Here is a 12,115-nt window from a genome sequence, read left to right on the forward strand (position 1 = left end):
TCAGCTCCTTAATCAGCACTCATGGTAACTCACCGCCTAAACAGAAGGCTTGGTGTGGCTATGTTCCAGAATGGGTCTATTATCCCAGTCTTGTCAAGACAAAAAGCTATGTCATGTACAAGGTTAAGCTCTGCACCAGAGTTCTGGATGTAGGACCCTTTCTAATTTATAACTGAGGGTATTGTTTAATTTACTGATCATATGAAAACATTGGGTTCTTATAAATGGGCTGAATACTTATATAGGTCTTGACAACATATCAGCAACTGGTACTCATGTATAGGTTGTCCATTATTTATTTTTTATCTCAGACTTCATGCTTACACCAGCACAGAATTCCTGTGTTATTTTCATACTGAGCTGGCATGTGCAGAGGATGCTCTCTACAGTCTTATTTTAGCCCAGATTAGTGACCCTACTGACTATTTGCTTTACTGATCAGAGAAGCCCTCCCCAGGTACACCAGAACTCCCATAAAAAATGTTCACCAGGGGTCTGGAGAGATGGCTTAGCGGTTAAGAGTGCCTGCTGCTCTTGAAGAGGACCTGGATTCAGTTCTCAGCACCATGTTAGGTGGCTCACAACCTCTGGTAACTCTGGCTCCAAGTGTTTCTTCACCCCTGTCCCAGCAAAGCACCTAAACTTATGTGAACACACCCACATTTAAATACACTACACACACACACACACACACACACACACACTTCTGAGACAAGGGTCTCACTATGCAGCTTTGGCTGTCTTGGCACTCTATGTAGACCAGGCTGACTTCAAACTCAAGAGAGTCACCTACCTCCCAAGTGATGAAATGAAAGACATATGCTACCACACCTGACCTTTGCAGGGGCAAGGGATTATGAAACATAACTTTATTTTAAAGTCTTGAAAAAAAAAAGTCAAGCGAGGAAGAATTTATTCCTGGGCCAGAACACTCATATGTGTTACGGGCCACATAGATACATGAAGTAGGGTTGGGGATAGCTTGGTGGTTAATACTGGCTGCTCTTCCAGAGGACCTGGGTTCAATTCCCAACATGACAGCTACAACTGTAACTCCAGATCCAGAGGATCCTAGCTTCAGGGGATCTGACACCCTCTTCTGGCCTCCCTGGTACCTGCAGACACATACACAAATATGATACAACTACTACCTGCCACATGGCTGGAACCATCGCACCTCCATGAAATCCTGTCAATTAAGCTGGAGGTGGGGGACACACACCCTCACACAGACATACATGCAGGCAAAACAATAATGCACATAAAATAAAGATAAATCACTTTTAAAAAAGTGAGAACTATAAGAAACTAATCACACTGTTTGTCTAGACAGGGTCTCACTATGCAACCCAGTCTAAATTCAAATGTGTGAACCTACCTCCTGCTTCAACATCTTGAGAGCTAGGATTACATGCAAGCACCATGGATACGTTTGTATTTAATACATGCCTACTTAAGGAATTGTGTAAAAGAAAAACTTTTTAGTTGTGCAATACTGTACCATAAAGCTCGTAACTAGGAGGTAAAACTTTTAAGTGTGTCCTTTCTGCTGACATCACAACAAATGACACATTCAACTACAGATCAAAGAGTGGGCTTACTTAAAGAATTTCCATAGTCATCAAATATTTCTGAAAGTATATATGGCATAGAAAAAGAGCTCTGAGAGCCTCAGGCACCATAACAGCTACCATGTACTAGGAACCTGGAACATGCCAGATTCTGTGCACATTTTCTTACTGAACCTTCACAGCTTCCTTACAGACAGCAGTCTACTCTTACTATCTCACCAACAAGAAAATAGGGAAGAATGTGCCTACAATGTGATCCCCAGAAGCATATAACTTTCTCAAGGCCTTGAGCTTTTGAACTGTTTCACTACAGAACTGTCTCTATAGTATAGCCTCACTCTTTTCTATCAGCTGTGTTTATAACTCATGTAACTTAAAAATGTATCTCAAACTGCATAGTAAATTGTTTCTAATAGTTTTAACAAGCATTAACAAATCTAGAATACTGGAAAGCATCATATAGAGTAAGTTTAATAAAAGAGCTCTGCTTCATGGGCTGCAGATACACAGTGTTCTTTCAGAGGACCAGGCCTTGGTTTCCAGCATCCACATGTATCCTTGGTTCTAGGGGATCTGATACCCTCTTCTGGCCTCCACCGTTACTAGTATGCATGTGGTACACATAAATGCAGGCAAAATACTCACTTCAGGACAAAAATATTAATTCTGATAAAAAGTTATCATCTCCCAGCTGGGTGTGGTAGCACACACCTGTAAAGCTCACTCAGGAAGTAAGAAATAAAAACTGCCAAAGTTCTAGGCCAGCCTAGTCTACCTAGCAAGTTCTAGGTCAGCCAGAGTTACAGAGTAAGATTGCCATTAAAAAAAACAAAACAAGCCGGGCGTTGGTGGCGCACGCCTTTAATCCCAGCACTGGGGGGGGGGGGGGGGGAGGCAGAGGCAGGCGGATCTCTGTGAGTTCGAGACCAGCCTGGTCTACAGAGCTAGTTCCAGGACAGGCTCCAAAGCCGCAGAGAAACCCTGTCTCGAAAAACCAAAAAAAAAAAAAAAAAAAAAAAAAACCAAAACAAAAAAGTTAACATCTTTACCAGGAAATAATGCTATGAAAATCATACCATTAAGTGTGCAATGAGAACATTTCTCAAACTATTCCAATGGAACCTCTCTTTTAAGGTCTTTGTGGGTCTTCCTTGGGAAAGGGACACTATACTATGATCAAGTAACCTCAGTAAGCTGGGAAGTGCTGCCCATTATGGTGTCCTTGGAAAGGGTCATAATGTGCACTATTTTTCTCTGACACGCTCCACAGAAAAGATAATCACTGTTAAAATTAAAAACCTGGGGCTAAGGTGGTATTCACCTGGAATGCATGAAGCTCTGGGATCACTAAAACAAAACAAAATAAACAAACTGTAATATATACCTATAACCAACACTTGGGAAACAGCAGCAAAAAAATGGAAACTGTAAAGTCATCCTCAGTTATACAGAAAATTCATGGCCAGCCTGGACATGAGACTTTGTCTCCCTCCCCTAAAAAGACCCAAATTACAGAGCTACCATCAAAAACTAATAATACTCCACAAAACACAACTTGATAAGCTTACCAGGAAAGCGGGATCCTTTACCTTTCTACTACAATCTTTTCTATGATGTAAATCACTTTCCAGTGCAAACACAGCAGGGACAGGTGAACAGGAAAATGTCCTTTGGTTAAGCAGTTCATCTCAGCTGACTACAAATATTATCACGCTAGCATATGCCTGGATCATTTATTATTTACAGAAATGTTTTCTTCCCTTAAAAAAAAACAAAGGGAAGCAAGAAGATACCTTAAAGTTTTTCAAGCCAGACATGGTGGTACATGCCTTTAATCCCAGCACTTGAGAGGCAGATGAAGAGGATCTCTGTGGGGCCTACATGGTCTACATAGTGAGCTCCAGGACAACTAGGGCTGTTATACAGAGAATTCCTGTCTCAAAACAAAACAAAGAAACAAACAAAAAAAAAAACCCAAAAACAGTTTTCAAAAGTGAGAACAAACCCCAAAACTTTCAATTCCAAACAACTTATATACCTAATATAACTCATAAAGGCTGAACAAAGGATAAAGGGATCCTGTAATGGGGTGAGGGCGAGAAGATCTGTATAGATTGTACTGGTGAGCCAATTCCTGCCTGCCTGCCTGCCTGCCTGTCAGGAGTACCTATCTAGAATATAGTTTGCCATTACAGCATAAAAGGGTTGATTAGATAGATCAACAATTTCTTGAAGCCAGCATTTAAAACCAGGATTTAGCAGAAAGTTTATAGCATATGAATCAAACAAAAGCTACCTGAGGGGTTGTTACTCATATGTGTCACCTTGTCTTTGGCCACTGTTATAATCCTAGATAGGAAGACGTGGTAGCTCAGATGGTGCAGAAGCTTAGTGCAGGTAGAGCATCAGGAGACATCTGCTAGGAACTGCTATCTCCAACCTGACTCTCCAGGTCTGGTCCTTCCTTCTACTCACTGTCTTTGGTTCATGTCTTTCCCTTCCCCCAAACAGCTCATAGGACTTCACAACTGTGACAAAGCAACTCATGGGAGGGAGGCTTTGAGAACTTGTTAATCATTATCTGACTTATTAAACTTGTACTTTACTACCATTTAACATTAGTTCTCAACATTTTGTAACTACAAAAGTAGAGAATTACAAAATAGACTTTTTTGTTGTTCACCTTTACCCTATGCAGAGTACTTCAACAGTGTGAAATAATCCAGGCACCTGACCAACTGGGAGAAAAAAATGTGCAAGTGCAGTCAGTCACATGCTTTCAAGTTCTCATAAAGAAACAGCCTTCACCACCACAAACAAAACCCTACAGAAAAAAGGTAAGCCAAACCCCCAAAACACGATTACAGAAAATAGGGCAATATAGACTGGAGGAGTTTCCAGCCTAGGCCTCTTAGTAGAATCAAGGATGACTGACCCAGAGTGACAACATCATTAGTCATCCCATCAGAACCCAGCCCTGCCTACTGCCCACATGCTTCTCATCCTCACAGTAGGAGTAACATAAAAAGTAAACGCTATCCACTGGTCTAACTAAACTATACACTACTGAGCAATTATGACTATACAACTAAAGCATTTAAAACAAACCATCATTTTCGGGATTATAACATGTGGCTATTGTTTAGAAATCAATTAAAAATCCTCAACTGCCTTTATAAACCATTTTAGAACACTAACACAAAAATGCTCAACAAGAAACCAAAGCCTTTCTGAGCAAGTAAAACAATCTCAGATGATGAAGTAATGCTCAGTCCAGAGAGTTCCTGTTCTGAAGTGGGTGGACCTGGTTTCCAATCCCAGCTCAGCTGCAGTATTTGTATGCCCTTAGCTAAGTCTCCACTTTGGTTTCTCATCTGTAATGATGGAGACAACACTACCCACCTTAGAGGTTTGTCCAATATGTCAACAGGTAACAGTAGCCATGTGAAGTTTATCTAGTAATCTTTGCTCGTCTCCCCTGGTTCTCTATTTCACCTTTAATATTCATACTGTCACCCAAAACAAAATTATGAACCCTTCTATGCTAAAACAAAAAAAGAAAAGGCCATTTAACATATACTGAATACAATTATTTTTTTTTTTTTCGAGACAGGGTTTCTCTGTGGCTTTGGAGCCTGTCCTGGAACTAGCTCTTATAGACCAGGCTGGTCTCGAACTCACAGAGATCCGCCTGCCTCTGCCTCCCCCCCCCCCCCCCCGAGTGCTGGGATTAAAGGCGTGCGCCACCGCCGCCCGGCCTGAATACAATTATTGTCATTTAAAATAATGAGGTTCAAAAAAGATATTACTACATAAAGTACAAAAATTTCACTCACACAATCTACATGAAGAACAAAGATATTTAGCTCCAGTTCCAACCCCACAGCTCATAAGCTGTAGAGCAACCCTGGACAAGTGGCTGGATTTTGCAGAAAACCCTACCTGCAAAATTAACCAGATACTGCCTCTAGTTAGAGCAGGCTTCAGTGTTTCCATCCGCAGAAAGAACCATTCTAAGTAGATTGTTTCTGAAGTTCTAAAGTTTCTTCTATTATTAGCATCACAAAACTTATGATGTCTGGACAGTTAGTATGTGCCAGGGCCACTATCCCTACAACTCTCAAATGTAGTCCTACCATTCCTATCTGAGGAATCTAAGCTAAAGGGGAGTTCAGGAACTTGCCTGGAGTAATAGAACCCACTGAAGGAGAGGTAAAGATCCCAATTGAAGCACAACACTTTTAACCCTGAGATTAGTCCTGTCCTCCAAATCCCAGAGACCAAGAGTGGGCCAACATAGATTTATAAACCACAACCTGTTTAGGCTGTTTTCCTGTGCTTGATACAGCAGGTTTGGGGGTAGAACTATGACCAATACAATTAACAGCACATTGTTAGAGGGCAAGTTATGGGCCATTAGACAAAGCTATAAAGTATCAACCAAGTCACAAAACCTGTTTTGTTTCTCAGGCAAACATTTTATCAAAATTATAAAATTAATAAATGTTTTAACATCACTGTACTTTCTTAGTCAACAATATACCCACTGAAGAATGCACCAAAGAATAATTGCTCAAAAAAACCAGGGTGCCACTAAACAATGGTTAACTAGGTTTCCTTTCTCTGTAATATGCACTGAAAATGTGTGTGTGTGCACATACACAGTTGAGTGTGGCGGTGCGTGCCTGTAAGCCAGCCAGTACCTAAGAAACTGAGGAAGATCATACACTGGAAGCTAGACTGGTTTATAACAGTGAACTGGAGGCCAACTAGTCCACAATGAGACCCTGTCTCCCACTCCCCCCAAAACATATACATATAAACAAGCAAACATAAACCTACAGCTTAAAACAATCCACTCAAGAGTGACAGGTCTCAAGTTAGAAGAAATACTCAAGGAATAGGCATGTAATGGATACAGTCACCAGAAATGGCCTGGGCAGACCTTAGCACTCTCCTTCGCGGCTACTTCACACCTGACTAACCTCTTGCAATTCTCTGCATGCCATTCCCCCCTTCCTCTGCCAGTTTAAATTTACAGCTGCTATAGACCACAAGTCTATCGTCCTCTCCCTTTCTTTCTGGGGAAAGTTAAAATGACAGCAAAAACTTAAGTTCTGTAAGATAAAAATGGCAGAGGACTATACACACCAACACATACGCCTGTGCACACACGATGCTGACGGCAATGAGCCATTAACCTTCAATCTAAACTCTGTTACCAAGAATCTCAATAACTCTTCTCATAATCTTGGATGGTCTGAGAAGCAGACTAGTCTATAAGTAATGCCGTGTGTTCTCTTCATCACAACCACTAAAATGAGACAGTGAGAAAACCAGGTGTGGTGGCTCCTGCACTCACTTTAGTTTCAGCCCTAGGGAGGAAGAGGCAGGAGGATCTCTGTTGAGTTTGAGGCCAGGCTTCTGTAACAGCAAGGGCTATATACAGAAACCCAGTCTCAAAAGAACAAACGAAACTAAATACAGTTCCATATAAGACTACTCTAGCTAGGCACTATACCATACTGGTAACATGTCTATAACCCAAGCACTCAAATGAGGATGAAGCACAAGGACCATTTGAGGTTCTTATGGGCTACATACCTGGACCCCAGATAAAACAAACAAAAAACACAAAAATAAAACCACACAAGTTTATCACACGGTTTCTCTGTGTAACAGCGCTGGCTGTCCTGGAACTTGCTCTGTAGACCAGGTTGGCCTGGTCTCACAGAGATCTGCCTGCCTCTGCCTCCCAAGTGCTGGGATTAAAAGCGTACACCACCACCAGCACCACCTGGCTCACACATTCTTTTACCAAAGGTTTGACTATCCGTCTTCTCTGACAAAAAACAAGAGTAATTATACCCTTGTGAAAATTCAGCTACTTGGTTTGTCCTGCACAGACACAAATACAGTATAGTATCTTCACACCCTGGAATAAAGCATCCAAAGACAGAAGTAACCTAGTTCAGGGATCCACAGAGATTTCATTTTCCCAAACTTTATCACATGGAGAAATTTTGTCTACAAAAATAAAAATTGATACTATTCATATTATCTATGATAAAAAGCAAACACCTTATTAAAATGACACATGAAAAAGAGGCGAATGGATTTTTTTTTTTAAGAGGTAGGATTTAAAAGATCAGTAATGGCACCCAAAAAATGCCACCTGAAATTGTGGTCTATCACTAGATTTTATCTCTTTTCTCTTTTATGCTTGTGGGGAGGGGAGTGTGATTTTGTCTGTCTATATCTATAGTTTTATTTATACAGCCAGCAGGACAAGTATCAACAGTCAGTGATCAACTTCTCAGGAAAATTATGACCTTGGTAGAATACAGCAAATGCTACAAAAATCCATACTTAACAAAAATTGACAAAAAGAAAATTTTTGAGTATTAGAAAATAACAAAGATGCTATATAGCATATACACTTTGCAATATACAATAAAGATTCACATAAGACAAATTATAAAACCAAACCCAGTAAGTAACTGGACTGTTCAAACTATTTCATATTAATCTTATGAAAACTCAAGTCCGCAGTGGTGGCACATATCTGTAATCCCAGCATCTGGCTGAGGCAAAAAGATTACCACAAATCCTAGGCCAGCCTAAACTACAAAGTTAAATTTAGGTCAGTATGAATTACTGAATGAGACTCTGTCTCACAAAACAGGAACAAAGCTGAGTGGTGGTATATTCCTTTAATTCCAGCACTCGGTAGGCAGAGGTAGGTAAATCTGAGTTCAAGGCCAGTATGGAATAAAAACACAACAAAAAGCACAGTCTGCTTCATCATCTCATTTTCTACAGCGTTCAAAAAAGAAACAGCAAAACACAAAGGAATAATAGCTGATTTAATATAAGGACCTACAGTCTAAAATGCCAATAAACTAAACTAAGCTACATTTAAAAAAAAATGCTCCCTTGTAATGACAGCATATCATTTCACTAAATTTTGTGTGCCAGCATTCAGCCTGAATCTTTCTAATGGCATGATTAAAAAGCATACTCCTGTGGACAGCCCTAGTACAGAGACCATATTTTAGTAGTAGGTAGAGGGTAGGAAGGGTCACAACATTATAGTGTACAGGAGACAATATATCAGCCATGAATGTAATCTTTTCACAGTGCCCTTCATTTAATTTTCTTTTTAATTGTGTACACACGTGGGTATGTGACCATGGAGTGTGTGGAGCCGCTGGAGCTGTACAAAACCCAACTGGACTCTGAAAACACAACGGGAACAGAACTCAGGTCCTCTGCAAGAGCAATATTCACTCTCCAGCCCCTCAGTTACCCTTCTAAAAGCACCTGCTGTGTGCTCTCCTCCATCCCTCATAATCAGATACATGCATTCTGCCAAATGAAAACACATTCAGTAAGCAGCAATGCGCCCAAACCTTGAAGAGAAGCTAATAAATATACTCCCAACAAGAAACCGTAAATAACAATGCAACTTTTCAGGTAAAAAGCAAACAAACACGTAGGAAAACTTCCATAGTGGTGCTGTTGGCTCATGTCTGCAATTCCAGCATTTAGGAGGCTAAGTCGGGAAAACTATCTGTAGTTTTTAAGTTAGCCTGGCCTCCACAGCAAGTTCCAGGACAGCCTGAGCCAGAGTAAGATTCTGTCTCAAAATGCCAATAAACAAATAAACAAATACACACAGTATATCTCTTTACGTAAAGAAAATAGACATAAAAAAAGAACAAAAAGGAAATATGCAAAAATGCTGACAGCAACAAAATCTAAGAGGTAAGATTAAGAAGATAACTTAAAAAAAAAAAAAAAACTAGTTGTTTTTGTAATCCTAGCACTTGGAAGCCCAAAACAGGAGGATGGCAAATTGGAGAAGAACCTGAGCTACACAGTGAGACCCTGTTTCAAAATATGGGGGTAGGGAGGGAAGTGGAGAAAGGAGAGAGGGACTCCTACTTCCACATTTCAAAGAGCATATCTTAAAAAAACAAAACAGGGTCTCACTGTGTATCTTATCTGGTCTGCAGTTCCTTCTGCAGACTGGGCTGGCCTCAAGCTCACAGAGATTCAGCCTTTCTGAACTAAAAGTGTTCACCACCAGCATCAGCTAGATCATGTCTTACTTTGGTAAAGAAAAATGTAAAACTGAAAAAAGTAGGTATTTCCTTGTTCATACAAGAGTTTGCAAAATCAATATTGAGTTCTAAGTCATTTCCATAACTCATATACTGTAGGCTTCTAGCAGTTATTAATTACTTGCTGGTTTTTTTTTTAACTATGAAATAGAGCTTAAAAACTTTCACTTCTGGCTATCCAAAACTTTTGTAACTAAAAACTAACAAAAAACTTACCCTTTCAGCAAAGGGTGTATGTCCAACTGTCTGTCTAGATAATTGGTAACAGTTTTTTAATTTTTTTTTTTATAAATTTGCAGTTTAAATTTCAATTCCAACACGGAGGCCCAGAAGTTCTGAAGCAATTTTAAAGAACTCACCAACACAAACTCCTTGTGTGCGAAGAGGAGGTAAATTTAGGGACCTCTTTCCATAACTTCTACCAAGCGCGTATCTAGTGACACTTTTGGCAAAAGGTATTTTCCTTGGCTTGGACACAGATGTACTTAAACACCTCGGAAGCTGTCAAAAATCCATCTCAAACTGCCTAATACTTAAGGAACCATGTCAACGACTGTGGCCTTCTCTGCTCGCCTGTCTTTCACGAGAGCGCCTTTAATATGCCCTAGCATACATTTCCGGCTTCATGAGTCACTGAAAAATGAGTTCTAAGTTTCCCGTGGAAGGTCGCTCAAACAGCTCCTCCACGCCATTCAAAGATCTGACCCCCAACTGCCTCTTCAGACTACCCCACCTACCGCGGACCTCGGTGATGGAATTAGCAACATTCCCATGCTCTTTGTACCTTTGTCCTCTACGGCTTGGTTGCCCCTCCACGCCCTTCTCCGCAACCTTCTTCTCCTCCCAAATCCAATCGAGTCTTCTAGACCTGGTTTAGCACCGCCTCACCCAGGCAACCTCCCAGATTCGTGGGAAGGCGGAAACAAACGATCGACAGGTCAGGTCTTCCCCAGCACCTTTTCAGCGATCGGTAGTTCTTAAACAGGACTTATCTATCCCCTCCTGCCTGGTGTCGCGGTTATTTGTGTACCCGGTCTTATCTCTCACATCACAACGTTAAAGCTCCCCAGGGGAGGCCACCTCCTGGCTGGGTTCACCTCGAAGTCGCTAAGGCACCGGCACGCAGTCGGCGCTTTGGTTAGCTCCAACCGAACCCGGGAACGCGCCGAGCGCACAATTCCTAGCCAGAAATCAGTTAAGCATTTTCCTGCAAGGGTCCCTACAAAGATAGTGCCTGCGTCCCGCTAACAGGGAGGGTGTGTGGGGCTCGGGGGCTAGGTGCTCCAAGACCCCGGCGCGGCGGGAGTGACAGCTGGCCGGACCAGCTCTCCCCGAGGTAGCAGCAGCCCCGGCCGGCAGGCCCCGGAAACCTAGCACCGGCGAGGGCAGGGGCGGTGCCCGGGGCTCCGGCTGACCCGGGCCGCTCCCGCCGCCGCCGCCACCACCCGGGAAAATGGAGGCGGGCCGGGCGGAAGCCGGCGGGCGTCCGCGTCGCGAGCAGGGCCGGGCCGGAGGGTCACTCACGGGGCTGGGCCGGGCCAGGGAGCTCCCTCTCCGTGTCGTCGCCGTCCCCGTCCTCGGCCGCCGCCGCCTCGGTCTGCTCGCTCGGTCCCCGCGGCGCGGCTCGGGCGCTCCGGCCCTCCGTTGTCCTCCGCCCGCAGCTGCTCCCCGCGACGGGCTCCCGCGGCGGCGGCGGCGGCTGCGCGGGCGGACGGTGGCCCAGGGGGTTCCCGCGGTGGCCGCCGCGCTGCTGCGCTTGGGCTGGCTGCGGCTGTGGCTTTGAGGCCCGGCACCGCCTTCGCCTCTGAGGTCGCCTCAGCCTTCGCGCGGCTACTGAAGCCTCGGAGTCTCTCAGGCCGCGCGGCTCCTGGCGCCCCGCGCCCAGCTCCGGCTCGAGCCCGGCTTTGACGTGCGCACTGCGCAGCCGCCGAAGGTGCGACGTCGGGCGGCGTCGCAACGCCCTCTGCAGCCTCGGGCGCCGCCGGGCGTCCTGGCGGACTCAAGACACCTGAATCGCAGGATTCAGGGAAGAGGTGGGGACAGAGAAAAAAGCAGATGCCAAACTGGAGTCGACGTGCCCCCTACTTGCTGTTTGGCCCTCAGTCCCTCTTGTGTGTTTCTGAAGGAACACACGCCCGCTTCCTCAAGTCTTAAAACTTTATTCATGCTTGCGAAGAGCCTGCAATTTCATTTTAACATCTCCAGACAGAAAAAAAAAAAAAAGGATTCAACCAGGATACGAATCCTACTTCCAGAGAGGAGTGGAGTGGTGCACGCTGGTAATTCCAGCACTTGGAAGTGAACTCAGGAGGATTAGGAGTTCAAGGTCATCCTATGCTACACAGATCCAGGCCAGCCTGGGCTGTGTGAATCCCTGCCTCAATAAATGGATGGATGGATGGATGGATGGATGGATGG

At 43.6% G+C, this 12,115-nt stretch overlaps 1 protein-coding gene across 1 annotated transcript in view; it reads right to left on the minus strand.

The window, feature by feature from the left end:
* Cab39 (calcium binding protein 39) overlaps positions 1-11,608 on the minus strand; it is a 76,044-nt gene extending 64,436 nt beyond the window's left edge. The window contains exon 1 of the mRNA XM_041649983.1: positions 11,222-11,608. The gene's annotated coding sequence lies outside the window, so the exon portion shown is untranslated. The remainder of the gene's footprint in view (positions 1-11,221) is intronic.
* Between the last annotated feature and the right edge of the window lie 507 nt (positions 11,609-12,115).

The sequence above is a fragment of the Microtus oregoni genome, unplaced genomic scaffold (assembly GCF_018167655.1).
Source record: "Microtus oregoni isolate MIOR12 unplaced genomic scaffold, Mior012 000004F_ref0000308, whole genome shotgun sequence".
NCBI classification, from domain to species: domain Eukaryota; kingdom Metazoa; phylum Chordata; class Mammalia; order Rodentia; family Cricetidae; genus Microtus; species Microtus oregoni.